We start from the raw sequence: 16,710 nt of genomic DNA on the forward strand, positions 1-16,710 counted from the left end.
GTACTCAATACTTTTCTAATGATTTGCAGATAGCCGCGCTTGCTGACCAGCCCGACCTCGGCGCGCTAAAGAAGTTGCTAGATGAATGCGAGAGGGCTGGTGGCGATGATGGTGGCGCGGGGGATGTTGCCCCTGCCAGCGGCTCTGGCGCGGCGAAAGAATCTGCTCCTGACACCGTCATGATAGAAGACTCCATTGAGGAGGAAGAACTTGACTATGGTCAGTTTGGAGATGAGGAGCGGGCCGCGCCAGATGCTGCGGGAGATGATGAGGGTGATGAAGTGGCTGACGTCGACGTGGAGACTTGAGAAGCCCTTCATCTTTCTAATTTTTTTTTGTTATACTTGTAATTTGTAACTCATCATACTTGTAAATTTGAATGCTATGGAATGAAACTTGTTTTCCCTTTTTTCACATCTTGCGCATTTCCATTCATCTCTTCATGTTTGCTTGTATAGATATAAGATATGCTTGCACGTTAAAATAAGAACAAGGTTGTAAGGAAATTATTCACTTAACCATAGTCCTATTTTGTAAGTGGTTTCGCAGTATCTTGTTTATGCTGACATGCGCGATGACTTTTCACAATTTCTTTTTTGCGCGTCGTTGTCGCGCGGTTTTTATATGGAAGTATGAGTTTTAGCCATTACATGTCAGCATGTGTTACTCAGATATCCACTATGATTCCGCGCGCGACCTCGACCTGAGACCTTAACAACAATGATTTGGCATGTACTTTGCCTTAGTTGTGTTTAGGGATTTTTATGATCAGGCTGCGCGGGATGTAAGATGGATGTTTGTGAGTGTTTTGAGCTAAGGCTCTTTGTTTTGGGCTAAGGCCCTGACGTTTTTAGAGTTAAGACTCGTTAACGTGTTTGAGCTAAGGCTCGTAGGTTTGGGCTAAGGCCCTGACGTTTTAGAGTTAAGACTTGTTAACTCGTTTGAGCTAAGGCTCGCGCATGTATGTTTTACTTCGTTTTATTTTGTTTTGAAGTCAATATAGTGTTGTCATATTGCTCCAAATTAATAAAGGAAGTGTGAAACATGTATGCAAAGGTAATAGAACAAATATTGAAAGATGGCGCGAATCATCATTCATGATGGCTTAAAAGCCTTGATTACATATTTGTATTTTTACATGAAGCATTTTCTAAGCTGTGCTGCGTTCCACGCGCGCGGGATCTTTTTTCCATTCAAATCTCTTAAAGCATACGCGCCTTTCCCCAATTCTTCTGAGATTTGATAAGGTCCTTCCCAATTGGGGGACATTTTTCCTGAGGGTATTGCGCGGCTAGCTTCATTGTTTCGAAGGACAAAATCATTCTTCTTGAAGTGGCATTCTTTAACGCGCTGATTATAATATTTTTCCAGCTTTTTCTTGTATTTGGCTTCATTGATGATAGCCGCTTCTCTGCGCCCTTCAAGCAAGTTGAGGTCCAATCTTCTTTCGCGCTCGTTATCAGTCTTGCTCATCATGAGTACCCTATGGGATGGGCATCCAATTTCTGCTGGGATCATAGCCTCTGTCCCATAGGTTAGGCTGAACGGGGATTCGCCATTGCTTGTTTTGCTTAATGTCCTGTGCGCCCACAGGACATTAGGTAACTCTTCGACCCAAGAATGGGATTCTCCCTCCAACCTTTTCTTCAGCCCATTTAACAAACTTTGATTCGCGCGCTCCACTTGGCCATTCCCCTGAGGGTGGTAGACCGAAGTGAATATTTGGTTGATGTGCAATTCTTTGAGCCAGCTGGATATCCTCCTGTCAGTGAATTGTTTGCCATTGTCGCTCACAATTTCCATAGGAAGGCCAAAACGGCAAATGATGTGGCTCCAGATAAATTGCTTCATCGCTTCAGCTGTGATTTTTGCTAGTGGCTTGGCCTCAACCCATTTTGTGAAATAGTCTACCGCCACTACCAAAAATTTCACTCGCCCTTGCGCTTGCGGCAGGGGCCCCACAATATCAATGGCCCATTTGTGGAAAGGCCATGCGGAGGTTACTGGAATCAAGTTGTTCTTTGGCCGCATGGTGTTTGGCGCGTAGCTCTGACATGCCTTGCATTTTTGGATTTCTTTTAGCGCATCCAAGTACATGCCTGGCCAATAGTAGCCTGAGCTCATTGCCTTGGCAACCACCATGCGCGGGCCGGCGTGTATTCCGCAGATTCCTTCGTGAATCTCCCTAATCACATAGCTTGCTTCTTCAGCATCCAGGCATTTCATGAGCGGTCCAAGATAAGAGCGTCGATATAATGTACCCTCAAGTAGTTCATAGTTCTGCGCCTTGTGTCTTATCTTCCTCGCCTGTGCGCGATCGTCCGGTAACTTCCCCTCCTTCAGGAATTCCATTATTGGAGTTATCCAGGATGAAGGGGTTGTATGAATTACAAGGACAGATTGCGTTTGCACTGACGGGTTGCTCATCACTTCCACCCTGACATCTTTGCCAAAGTGATCAAAATTAGTTGATGCCATCTTACTCAACGCGTCAGCGGACTTGTTTTCGCTGCGCGAGATGTGTATGATTTTGAAGAAGTCAAACTGCTCAACAAGCTTTTTTGCCTGCTCTAGATATAGAGGCATGGTGTTCTCCTTGGCATCATAAAGGCCATTGACCTGTGCAGCCACCAAGTAAGAATCAACATGTGCCTCTAGCCTTTTAACTCCAAACTTGCGCGCAATGCGCAGACCAGCCAACAGGGCTTCATACTCAGCCTCATTGTTGGTACTCTTGAAGTCCAACCTAATAGCATAAGTATATTCATGATTATCAGGGTCCATTAGTTTGAGGCCTGCGCCGGACCCTTCGCTGTTGGAGGCTCCATCAGTGAATAGCCTCCAAACATCTTCTTCATCATTTGCTCGCGGAGGGTCTACCTCGCGCTGAGCTTCTTCAATCTTTCCCTCTGGGATTTCCGTGATGAAATCCGCTAAAACTTGACCCTTTATTGCTGGACGGGGCTTATAGGTGATCGTGTGTTCACCTAATTCCAGCGCCCACTTTGTCAGCCTTCCGGAGAGCGCGGGGCGTCGCAAGACTTGCTGGATGTTGTAACCAGTCAGAACTTCAATAGGATGACCATTGAAGTATCTATGAAGCTTGCGCGACGCGTGTGTTAGTGACAAAACTAACTTTTCCATGATGGAATAGCGCGTCTCAGGGTCTGTCAGCACCCGACTCACATAGTATATTGGCGTTTGGATCCCCTTGCGATCCACCAATAATACTGCGCCGATGGCGCGGTCTCCAGCTGACAAGTACAATGTAAGGGTTTCGCCAGGAAGTGGAGCTGTGAGCGCGGGCAGCTTTATGAGACATTCTTTTATCTCACTGAAAGCTTGCTCAGCCTCAGGCGTCCACTTGAATTGGCTCTTCTTCAAGCAGTTCCTCAAAGTGTTAACGAATGGAGTAGATTTGCTGGCGTGGTTTGCTAGGAACCTGTTGATTGACACCAATCTACCATTCAGCTTCTGAACCTCTTTTATGGTGGATGGTGAAGGCATGTCAAGGATGGCTTCCACCTTTTCAGGGTTCACCTTGAAACCATCCTTAGTGACCATTACACCAAGAAATTTCCCCTCTTCCGCGCCGAAAGTACATTTGCTCGGGTTGAGCTTCATGTTAACTTCCGTTAGGCGCTGAAGAGTTTCCTCGATGTCTTTGAGCATTTGTCTCTCCTCCCTGCTCTTGATCACCAAATCATCAACGTAGACTTCTAGATTTCTTCCGATTTGTTCACTGAAAACCGAATCCATAAGCCTCTGATAGGTGGCGCCCGCATTCTTTAAACCAAAGGGCATTTTTGTGTAACAAAAAACACCCTTGTCGGTTCTGAAGGCAGTCTTGTCTTCGTCTTGTGGTGCCATTTGAATCTGGTGATAGCCTTTGTAGGCATCCAGGAAACATTTGAGCTTGAATGGCGCCACGGAGTCCACCTTTGCGTCGATGTTTGGGAGGGGGTAACAGTTTTTCGGACATGCTTTGTTGAGGTCCTTGAAGTCAATACACATCCTCCATGACCCGTTGCTTTTCTTTACCATCACAGGATTGGCTACCCACGTCTGGTATCGGATCGGGCGGATGATGTTTGCGCGCAACAGGTCCTCAACTTGCTCGTTCATGGCCTTCGCTTTTTCATCCCCCATGATTCTCTTTTTCTGAGCAATTGGCTCCACCGACTTGAACGTGTTAAGAGAATGTTGCGCCAAGTCTCGCGGGACCCCAGTCATATCGGAGTGTTGCCACGCGAAGACCGACGTGTATTTTGTGAGCAACCTTTTCATTCTCAATCTCGTTTCGTCTGAAATGGTAGCGCCAATTGTGACCGTTTGCTCTGGGAATTTTGGGTTTAAAATCCACTTCTCTAGCGCATTGTCCGCCATTGGAAGTTTCATTCTCCCTTCCCGCGGCGTACTTGTCACTGCGCACAAATGATCGCGGTAGACAAATGTTACGCCTGTTGGTGTAGGGAACCCCAATGCGCCTTGCGCTGGCGACGGTACAGCATTAAATTGAGCAATCGTTCCCCTACCCAGGATCATATTGTGGCATGACGTGGTGGGCAAGACCAAGAAGTTGACAACTTTGGCTCGCTTGTGCTCATCATCCCCCATAGTTAGTTCAAACTGAATCTGGCCTAGGGGATGGATGATTTCATTTGAAACACCACAGATTGGTGCGTTCACAATTTCGAGCCGCGCTTGGTCTGCCGGGTCTATCTTTCTGAAACATTGCTCATACATAATGTCAGATTCGCTTCCAGTGTCCACCAGGACTTTTGACACTTCGTAATGAGCAATGTGTGTGGTGATGACGAGAGGACTGCTGATTGAAGGGCCTCCCTTGATTCTTGGGAAGATGACTTGCTGCTCGCGCCAATCTCCGTGGATTTGCGCGCTTCTCTTTTTTGACGTCTGCCCTTGTCGTCCCCCCTCAACCACACAAATTCTTTTGTATTTCTTGCTGGCAGAGGCTCCTTCCGGTTGCTCATCCTCTATTCTTGGGTTTTTCACCAAGTGAGCCAGCCTGCCTGCTTTTACATCTTTCTCGATCGCATCCTTTAAATGATGGCATGCGTCGGTGTTGTGGCCCGGGGACCTGTGAAATTCACAATATTTGCCACTGTTTTGCGGTCCCTTGTAATGTAGTTGCTTGGGGGGCTTGAATTGGACATTCTCAGTACTTAACACCTGTGAAGGTGTTTTAGTGAGGGGAGTCCATATTCTTGGCAGAGGTCTGCTAGGATCTCTGCCGCCCTCCCTCTTGTCACCCTCCCCGCGATTACGAACATCTTTTTGGGGCTGGGGTGAGCTTGGTTGCGCTTGCTTTTCTGTGGAAGAAAAACTTGTCGGTTGCAACCTGGACCATACAGAGTTCTGTTTGGCCCTCTTCTCTTTGCTGCGCGGTGATTCAACCTGATGCGCTCTTTCACTTGCCCTATCTTGGGCAATTTGTTTCTCATTTCTCGCGAAAACTCGCGATGCCTCCATTAACTTGGCCCACGTGGTGGGCATGCCATCCTTGCTTACGAGAGCTCGTCGTAGTTGATCACTGCGCGCGCCTTGTATAAAGGCCACGCGCAGGAGTTGCTCGGTTATACCTCCGATTGCCAAAGACTCCTGATTGAACCGAGTGATGTAATCTTCAATTGTTTCATCATTCCTGTGTACGCAGTGCATGATGTCATCAGGATCGCGCGTGTGCCTGCGCTGCTGTACGAAGTGGGCTTGGAACTTTTCTAATAGTTCCTCGAACCCATCAATTTGCCCAGTCGGCAAGCTCTCGAACCACACCCGCGCCGCGCCCGTTAGGCAGCGAGCAAACATATGACACCATGTTGGCATCGTCCAGCTCTCTAGGTTTCCCGTGTTGTAAAAACCTTGCAAGAAATCGTCTGGATCTGTCGTGCCGTCATATTTACCCAAACCACTTGGCATCTTGGTCTTGTGCTGGATGGGAGCCTGCGCGATGCGCGCAGTGAACTTTGAGTGTTTCACCAAGATGGCTGGTCTGTAGGGTGTGGTTACGTCCACTTGCCCTCTGACTGGTGGGCTGTACGGCATGTGCAGATCCAGATCGGCTCTGGCTCCAGGCGCCATGTTCACAGGCGCGCGGAGCTGTGAGCCTCCTGCATGAGTATCCCGCGTCTTCCTCATGCTATGCACTTCTTCATCACTGAACTCAGTGTGTGCAGTGTGAACAGAATGTCCTTCTTCCGGCGCGCGCGGCCTTTTTGTAGTTTGCTTATCAAACGCTTGCCTTTGTGTTTGGTCGGCTAGCTTTTTCTGTTTGACCATTTCATTGTACTTTTCCATCAGACGCCGCTGCTCGTTTATGAGCCATTCATTCGGATCATTTGTTTCTTCTTCTGGACCCATTGGTCCTTTCTGTTTCGCGCCGGCCAGGTTTTGTAACGTGAGATCGTCTGGAGGAGTTTCAGTCTGGCCGTGAGGGGTTGTGACGAAGGGACGGTTGCTGGTGGTACGCGTAGAATCACGCGGAACCCTCAGAACCTGCTGTCCGTCGTTAACACCCTCACGTTCAATATCCTCCAGAGCTTGATCAACGTTACGAACGCCAGAAACCATGGTGATTGATTTTTTTTTTATGTAGATCTGATGAGATCTGATTGCCGATGTAACAGTGGATGGCGCCAATGAAGAAACGTGGATCTACTCACTGGTAGCAGATCTACTTTCCTCGGGTTTTGATTGTACTATTTCACCGATGGTTCTTCTGGATCTGTGTTCTTCCACCTACAAAATGAACAGCGCCGTTACTTACCCCTCAGAAAGGGACAGAGGGGTCCTCTTTGGGGTAACCCTCCGGCGTGAGAATAAGTATATGTAGGAGAAGATGATAATGTGAGAGTAAGGGAATTTGAGAGTATTGCTTAATAGCTGAATACTGTATGTTACTCTGTATGATTATGTGATTGAATATGCTTCAATGTGAATCAATGTGTCTGTAACTGTGTACGTTATGATGTATTTATAGTGCTAGGGTTTCCACTGATTAAGCTGAGACCAGATTAGTGTTTTGTTGGCCTCCTCCAATCGATTTGCGCCACGTGTCCTCGGAGACACCTGGTGCTTTTTCATTGGTTATAATCACGTGGTAACCCATGAGTCATGCTGAGCTGTCCACCTTTCATTTAGCAGCTGTCAACATCAGCATATCCTTATTCCTTAAAAAGATGCCTTCTGGAAGGTTGTCTGACGTGCACAATCAAGGTTGCCCTAATCCTGATTTGGATAAGGACGAGGTTGATTATGTGCACGTGTGATATGCGCCCATCCTGAGGATGCGCGAGGTCTTCTCTTTATTCTCACGCGCAGATATTTCATGCGCAGATGTGATACGCACAAGCATGTAATACGCGTCACGCGCGGATGCCCCACGCGCAGCTGCGCCATGCGCAACTGTGATATGGGTGGGCATGTATGATGCGCGAGCATGTGATATGCGCCGCGCGCGGATGCGCCACGCACGATGTGATATGCATAAGCATATATGATGCGTGAGCATGTGATACGCGCGAGCATATGTGATGCATGAGCACATGTGATGCGTGAGCATATGTGATGCTTGAGCATATGTGATATGTGCAAGCATGTGATGCTTGAGCATAAGTTTTGGCTTTGTACCTTGATAATATCTTTGACTTCTAATGTCTTGTATATATCTTGTGGGTTGACCCGCCCCGCTCGGTGTTGAGGCGGGTATATACCTCTTCACACTAGATTAAGAGAACAGAATTAAAAAGATGCCAAATGTTTACATTGTCTCAACTCTCTAAATGAGTCATTCCAAACATTTCAAAATCGTCTCAACTCTCTAAATTATGAACTTTTTCCTCATTTCGTTTTATTTGTTGATTTTGATTTGCTGCACTTTTGCGTGTTGTTTCATGATTATACCCACCACAACGCTTACATATCTCCCTTGGGGTAAAACATAGAAACTAAGACCGAAAGCAGGTCGCGAAAGAGCTGCAAAGAACACGAATAGTGAATTTTAAACTCAAAACGTATGGATCAAAACTTTTTAAAATTTAAAATATGTTGTGCACAGAATACAGAGAATAAATATGATAAAAAAGCTAGTAAAGATCATGGACACAATTACACAAAGCATTCACATATGATCTATTATATCCAAATTAAAAAACCAACTCAGGAAACATTCTACTTTTCATGAGGAGAGTGTAAAACACTTGAGTAAGAAATATTATAAAATCACCAAACATTTTGTTAAATCCCCCACTTGTGAAGACTTTTAACAAATAACATCATCTGAAATTTAATGAAAAAGAAAAGAGAGCTTTCTTTTCTTTGTAGCACACCCTTTACCAAAATAATCGAATTCTTTTAAATGGTACTTTCGATATCAATTTAACATTAGGAAAAAAAAAGAAGCAAAAAGAGTAAACAACTAATCAACAAATCAAGTCTCAAATGAATTAATCAAGTGCAGTGAAGTGAATTAAACTAATCATATGAACAGATCAACATTATCAATTAATCAAACGTTAAGTTGTGAACTAAGATCAACATCATTTTGTTAAATCAGTGAACTAATCAAGATGTTTCTTAGTTGAGACTTGGCACGTTTAAAACAAGTTCATGACAATATGGTCGATTCGTTTAAGTGAGCTTCGGTTTAGGCATTTCATCAAACAATTGCTGTGCATAAAAAAACTCAGCATTAACATGATTAGCATCGAACTGTAAATGCCATTTAAACACAAAATGCACAATCTTATCTAGTTATTGAACTCACATGCCATCTCAATTAAAAAAAAGAAAGGACCTACTAGAACTTGCAGCAGTTTTGAACCATTTGATCAATATATATAACAACAATAGCCTTTGAAAGGAATGATTTTTTTTCAGCCCTAGACCCCACAGGTGGTGTGATTGACCAAGATTAAATCAAAGAGAATGTAGAAGCAGGCTAATACCTTCAATATAACATGTAATTAAGAGCCTTAAGGAGGGGATATATGTAAAAATCCTTAAGAAAAAACTATATATAAATAATAATGAAGTAGAAAGGAAGTAAAAGTTCATTGTTGTTAGTGTTGTTCATCTAATCTTTTTATTCGTTTTAAGCTTTGAAACAGTAAACACCTATCGAAAGAAATAATGTGAAAGAAACATGTGGTTATGAATACGTTATTCTGTACATGAGCATTAAGCCATGCATGCGGAGAATATATAATTTATGGTATTCGTAAACCGTAATTTAGATATGGCACGCATGCTTATGGAATTAATTATGTCTTGGCCCAAAATCCAAATACGTTGCATTGTATCATCATGAATCATAATGTATCTCATGTCAACTTCATAACTAATTTTTCACCGTCCATGATTTTTGCTATTATGAATTTATATATTCCATCATTGCAAGGGAAGCATGACATCTATGTCATGCAAAATAAACTTCAGTTCTAAAATACCTTTTCTTTCTCAATCTTGGTTTTGATTATTCACAACATCTGTTTTCAATGCTAAACGAGAGACTAAGGAGAAATACTAGAGGTGTTTATCGAATCAAATTTGAGTTATTTAAATTGCGTTATTCGAATTTAATTGAAAATTTTAAAACTAAATCGAATTCGAATAAAACAATCACAAAACCGATTGAATAAACTTATTTAAATTCGGGTCTATTTGAGTAACTGAATTACAAAAATTCAAATCTTAAAAGAAGACAATCCATCCCTAAACTATTTAATTATATCAAGTTATATATAATATATAAAAAAAAAAGCTAAGACAGAAGATAGTAAGATATAACTCAACATGGTGTAAATCCGGCACATTTTTGTGAAGCAAATCCGGCACCTTTTATTGACACAGTTAATTGAGTCGCATAGCACAAAACATCTCTACACGCCTATTTTCTTTTTCTCATTGGTTTTAAAATTCAACATTTACTTAAAACAAATCTTTTAGTATATCATAATGGATAAAGTAAGTTTAAATTAATGAATTGATGTGGTGGAAGATTTGATTGTTATTATTAAATATTAAAGTGTAAGTCATGAGCTCAAAACTTATAGTAAACAATTTTTTTTCTTTAACAATTGTCATAAAAATGTCCTGAAATCTTATTTTGATTTAGGCCTCCACATTCGTTGAGCCGGCCCTGGTTTTGATAAAAATCTAGTCAATCATATTTATTTTCATGACTTGATTTTTCCGAGAATACGCACGAAGGATAAAAGCCAACAACATAGTTTTTTTGGAACCCATCTTACTTTGTGATTTTATTTTCTTATGCATAACAATTTGGAGAATGTAGAGGACAAGGAAACGTGTCATCTAGAATTTAAATGGAAATTTCTTTCCTTGCGTCAAAGTCAAGTCAATCTCTTGGAATGCATTATATGCATGTAATCATACTTTCCTTGTAAATACATATTGGACTTGGCGGCAAATAAGTACGGAGTAATAGAAACTTGTTACGTAAGTTAACAGTGAATAGATATTTGTGTTAATAGTTTATTAAGATTATAAAACATGTAAATTATAAAGGATTGTTTTAAATACGTTCAAACTGTAATATTCTTTATAAGGTTTAATTACATTCATCTGCAATCTTATTAATCATCCCTCTTTAGTTGATCTTCATTAAACCATCCCACAAATGTTGTTCATATGAGTTTATTGATAGCTTCTTGACCTAAAGCAACATTCACATTGCCCACCGGTTCAAAGCATTCCCTTTCATCATGACGGCATATACCACCTTGTAACTCTACTCACAATCACATGAATAAACGTCTTATGTAACAGGACTATCCTCCATGATCACATGCGATCCACCCTTTATCTATATGTCCAAGTCATGTCAAGATGACATGGCTCCCATGTCTAGTATCTACTACTAGTCGTAGTGTGGATGTCGAAACACAGGGTTCCATGCCTTCTAGTGTTACACTGAGAGTCTAACTCTCATTGTTTGATCTGACCGATAAAACTGATTAGAAATGCTCAAACATAAAAAACTAGTTCGCTTAAAGCATTGCCATATGCCAACTCGTAACATCTTTATCCTTTAGAAATAATCAATTTAATAAAAAAAGTTTTTTAACAAAGAAATTCTCAGTAGGATGTTATCAAATATAAAAGTATTGAAATTGATTATGCTACTCATTGTTCAAGTTAATTTTTTTTAATTTTGATTATGTGATTGATTGTTGTATCATTACAAAAAGCTCGCTAAAACACAAACTATTTTTTCTATTATATACCATATCAGGATCGGAGCACAATTCTAGTTACTGGAAATCCCTAATAACTTAGTAGTGAAATCTACTTATGACTACAAAATGCAATGTTGATAAGATAATCTACATGTGTTGCATCATTGTATCTTGAAAATCGACTCACCATGAAACCCTATGCACAACATTTGATTAAATAGTCACGACAAAATTGATTTAACGATTGAGGGCAATAATAAATAGAAAACTCCTATTGCTCTTATTTATACATGACACACACTTTTGGCCATGGTCCTGGTTTTACTTTTTATTCATAATTCTACAAACTCATTGACAACACTGAATTGTTGTTATTTTAGAGTACTTTTCCAAAATGTAGGTACATTTGTTTTGGTAATAAATCTAAACAAACATCTACCTTGGGATAAATGAACTGTATGATACAGTGGGAAGTGAACCAGGATTAATTACTCCATGCATCGGACCATACTCATTTAGTTTTATGGTGCTATCAGCTACATAAGGTGGGTTTGCAGGTGAAGGAAGTGGTTCTATATTCTTAGATAACATTTGTAGAGCCATAGACATGGTTGGTCTAAGTGATGCAACTTCTTGAATGCAAAGAAGCCCTATATGCAGCACTCTTTCTACTTCCTTTTTTGTTTTGCGATTGCTTTCATTGTTCAGCATCAAGTTTTCATCAATAAGCTCCTCCATTGACCCTTGCTTAAAATGCTCCCATGCCTATCATGTTAACAATGAGGAAATTATTATATTCTACATTTAACTTTAGAATAATTCTTAAAATCCTATACGAAATGATTGTACTTACCATAGAAATCAAGATACGCGTGTCCTCTGATGTTTGCATCCCTCTATTTGGCATTCCAGTAATGATCTCAAGTAAAAGCATGCCATAGCTATATACATCCACCTTTTCACTTAATTTGCCATAGGCAATGTATTCTGGAGCCATATATCCACTACAATAATAAACCAAAACAAGTAATGAAAGTAAAATCAAGCATCCTCATCTTTGTTTGTATATCAAGAAGAATTCCTATAAGTAGTGCATACAGTGTTCCTGCAATCCCGGTGCTTATATGATTTTTATCTTGTTGAAAAGATCTGGCTAACCCAAAATCAGCAATCTTAGCATCAAGCCTCAAATCCAGCAAGATGTTAGCGGCTTTTATATCGCGGTGAATGATCCTGATTTGACTGTTTTCATGAAGGTATGCCAAACCTTCCGCTATCCCTACAATGATGTCATATCTTTTTCCCCAGTTTAGTTCCTTACCTCTAGCCGGATCTGTACAAATTAGAAAAAAATACAATAGATGAGTAAAACAAATTTCATTTTCATCAAATGACAGTTGAATGACAAAATGCTAACACACCATGTTAACTTGGGCTTTGGGGGATTTGGGAGGTCAAAGTGCTTACCAAAGATAAAATGATTGAGACTCCTATTGGGTAGATATTCATAAACGAGAATACTTTCAGGACCTAAGCAACTAAATCCTACCAATTTGACCAGATTTTTGTGGTCGACACTGCTAATGATATTGACTTCATTGTAGAAGTCCCCTGCTCGATCTCTGTGGTTGAAGAAAAGTCTCTTCACAGCAATCTCTATTCCGTTTGGAAGAACACCCTGTGACAATGTTCATTATGTAGAGTCTTGTAATGTGATTCAAGTCATTTGATTAACCAAAAACACCATAATTCTAAATTATGCAAGGAACCGTGAATAAGGAATTAAAGTTGTTTGATTAGGTCAGATGGTTAACTCTGAAAGCTTACCTTATACACTGTTCCAAATCCCCCTTGCCCGAGCTTATTGGCTTCATCGAAATAATTTGTGGCTTTCTCGATCGTGGAGTATTTAAAGTTCAAGCTACTATTATTCAACATATTCAACAATTTAATGTCATCAGAACCTGAAATATTAAATGAATCAGAAGGTTTCACAACTTCTATTGCTAAATAAATAGTAAAAAAAAAAAAAACGAATGAAAACGGGTACCTTTTCTTTTTGATTTACTTTTGTGCTTCCATGCATAAAAAGCAACTAGGAATGTTACAATGGAACCAACTGACATTATAATAGCCACTATCTTCCCTGCAATTCGCATAAAAATGAACAATCAACAAAAAAAATGCAACTTATCACCCTATTCAATGTGGTGTATTCAAATATCGCTATTAAAAGAAAAGAATCTCAATTTTCCCTTGGAATATTTAAGAAAAAATAGAATTAAATCTTTATGTTTCATGTTCAGACACTTGAAAATGATTTTGTATTTCCAGAATTACTGCATAACTAACATAATTCCACCATCACTTTCACCACCATCATCATCATCATCATCATCATCATCATCATCATCATCATCATCATCATCATCATCATCATCATCATCATCATCATCATCATCACACAATACCACTATTTTTCTTTTAATTGATAGGCATTTTCGTAGAAACATATGACTGAACGTACACAATTTATACAAAATTTAGGAGTCCATAAATTTTATCCACAAGAAGAGTGAGATTCTGAGAGTATTTTATTTACCTTTAGAGACTCTATTGTGATTAGGATTTGAAGAATTGGAATCAGAATACTTCATGAAGCAACCAGTAAACAATGCATACCCCTCTGACCTAGGCAAGCAGTCTAACATCGACTCAGCTGCTTTTTGTAAACATTTCTCACAAGAATCAACATTTATTGTGCGTAAGCAATCAGCCTGTGCATAAACCAACTCATTTTTTGTCCCAGTTATAAGAATCTGTATTCTAGCATGGTAGTTGTTGCTGTTAGGTGCGGTTTCCACTGCTTGAGCCACCGCTTTCCTTACTGACTGTTCAAAGGCATTGTTTCTCATTGTATTATTGAGACATATACTTCTATCTTCTTGTCCTATATACTCCTCAAAGAAACTATAACTCTCATATCTCAAAAAAACAACTACTGAAATATACTCTACCACCTGTGTGGGGCAAGCAACTAGGAACAGCAGTACGTCCTATGGCATAGCATTCTCGGAAATCATTGGTAGGCATATCACCATAACACTGGCTAAGTGCATATACACCAGTGCCTCCATATGCTACTCCAAAATTTGATTCACTAATTTTGGCGCTAACATGTTCCATTGCCAGGACAAAGCCCGGAATGAAATTTGCAAAGGTCGCTCTTTCATTTCCACAAATAAGTTTGATGAATTGGTATTTGTCATTCATCCCTGCTACATACATTTGAAATAAGTTTCGTAATCAAATATAAGTTTGACATAAATATTCAAGCTTTTAAGCCGAACTCAAGCTGACCTTGAATACTACTTGAGCCAAGTGGATCTCGACTCAACTCATATATATACAGCTCCAAAATTCTAGCTTTTTAAATCTAGTCAACAATGTTTTTTATAAGTATTTGGCTCGCCTCCTCAAGAGGAGTAATTTGTGTTTTGAAAGGTGAACTTTGGTTATTAAAAAAAAAAGAAAATAAAAGATTAGCAATTTTTAGAATACCTCAAAATTAGCAACTTGGTTTGGAGGGATAAATTTGATACCACCTTAGATCAATGACTTATGAGTTTCTTAAAGTAGCTAAAAAAATTAGCAATTTTAATACAAAGAATCTCTAAAACTATTCATTTTGGTGTTAAGCACCCGAATTACCTTGATTATTGGTCTCGGTTGACTCAGGATTGAGAAAATTGGTATCCGAATACCTCAGAAAACATCCAGCGTGGAGTGCACGCCCCTCAGATAATGGCAAGCATTTCAAGATCGATGAAAATGCGCTGTCCAAACACTCTGTACAAGAATTCTCATTCAAAGTGTTCCAGCAGTCTGCCAACACATAGGCTGACACATTTGCAGTGTCAGATAATTCCTGTTTTCGTGCAAAGTAGTTTGTATTTCTTGGTGCATCCCTTACGGCGTCTGAGATTGCCTGCCTCACTAAATCCCTAAACACATGACTCCTATTTGTATTTCCACATATCATTGTATCATCTGCTCCCGCATATTCTTGATAAAAGCTATAGTTTTGCATTCGTGTGAAGCAACCATCAAGAAAAACTTGTCCACCATTGTTAGGAAAGCAAGTGGGAAGAACTCTTTGTGCTTCTGCATAGCATAGATTACAGTCCTCTGTAGAAAGATCTCCATAGCATTCAGCAAGTGCATAGCTACTGTTAGGCCCCGAGCCTGTGGATGATGTTCCACTTTTAGAAAGTTGTAATTCGGGGCTAATTTTCTCCATAGACCGGAAAGAGTGTGGAATGTATACGCTTTCATTGCTCGGAAGCTGTCTATTACAGGTTAATTCAATGATTTGAGATCTAGGATCCCCTTGTAATGCATCTATCAGAAGCAAAATGACGATCAAAACAGGCTCTCTCAATGCAGGCCCCTTCATCTTTATCAAAATTCACTGCACATGGTTCTAGATATCAAATATCTGATTTATGCAAATCCATCTTAAACAGATCAACACACAATTGTTGTCATCATTTATTATAAAGTATTCGCACGTTATTATATATGACCTAAATTATTTTTCTGTATATTGATCTCTAAGCAGCCAGTGCAATGTTAGGTTTCTGTTCTATTACAATCAAATTAAGTGGTAAATCAACATACTATCATAAGGTTATATAACAACACTAATCATCATATTCGTAAAGGTAAGTAAAAGTAAACCACTGATTGAGTTGAAACATGTGAATTATTACCTATTCGTTAATCGCATGCAACTAAGATAGTTGAAGAAACGTGAAGATTGCCCTAAGGAAGACGATGCTGAGGCTGATCTACCAACATTTTAAAGTTAAAACACTTAAACCACATAATAATATATAAACCTCCGGTCTCAATAGTCACCATCAATTATTCTGAGTAATTTACTCGATTCAATCATTGTCTTGACCAATGTCGTTGAATATTCTATAGACACGTTAAAATACATGATGATTTCTAGATTAAAGAATATCCATGGAGCCATCCCGGTGGCATTTTTTTTTTGAACGGACGACTTTCTTACGTGTCAGGCCACACACTTTTAATTTTTGAGAGTCCCGTGGCCCCTCTCTAATTAGACTGTGTTGTCTTAATCTGGTTCACACTGGCTTCTGAGTTTGGCTTGGGCGTTCCCACAGGAAACCATACCGACGACTGCCACTTGACCGTCGTTATGTCACCACAAGAACAGAACTCTCTCGTGTAACACGGTGAGACGAGAACCCGGGTGGGCTTCGGATTCGAACTGACAACCTCGCAAAGCCGAGCTCAAATTCTTGATTGCCTATATCCACAAAAAGTAACACAAGTGAGGATCGAACTTCAGTCTCCACTAAAGAACCCAAGCCTTCTGCTATTAGGCCACAAATTGAGGAAAAAAATAATATTATTTGTATTTTAATATTTAAATTGTTTAGTTTAAGGATAAATTCCC

At 40.2% G+C, this 16,710-nt stretch overlaps 1 pseudogene across 1 annotated transcript; it reads right to left on the reverse strand.

Moving 5' to 3' along the window:
* Positions 1–11,610: 11,610 nt before the first annotated feature.
* LOC143584223 (cysteine-rich receptor-like protein kinase 2) lies at positions 11,611–15,675 on the reverse strand (annotated as a pseudogene). Its single transcript, XR_013144322.1, has 8 exons — positions 14,922–15,675; positions 13,822–14,494; positions 13,270–13,365; positions 13,047–13,183; positions 12,687–12,897; positions 12,318–12,552; positions 12,073–12,223; positions 11,611–11,984 (listed from the first exon to the last, which is right to left on the reverse strand). The product of XR_013144322.1 is annotated as a cysteine-rich receptor-like protein kinase 2 (transcript).
* Positions 15,676–16,710: the final 1,035 nt, after the last annotated feature.

Source organism: Bidens hawaiensis, unplaced genomic scaffold, assembly GCF_021521415.1.
Source record: "Bidens hawaiensis isolate Kalapana, Puna unplaced genomic scaffold, B.hawaiensis_p1.1 tig00032851_1, whole genome shotgun sequence".
Classification (NCBI taxonomy): Eukaryota; Viridiplantae; Streptophyta; class Magnoliopsida; order Asterales; family Asteraceae; genus Bidens; species Bidens hawaiensis.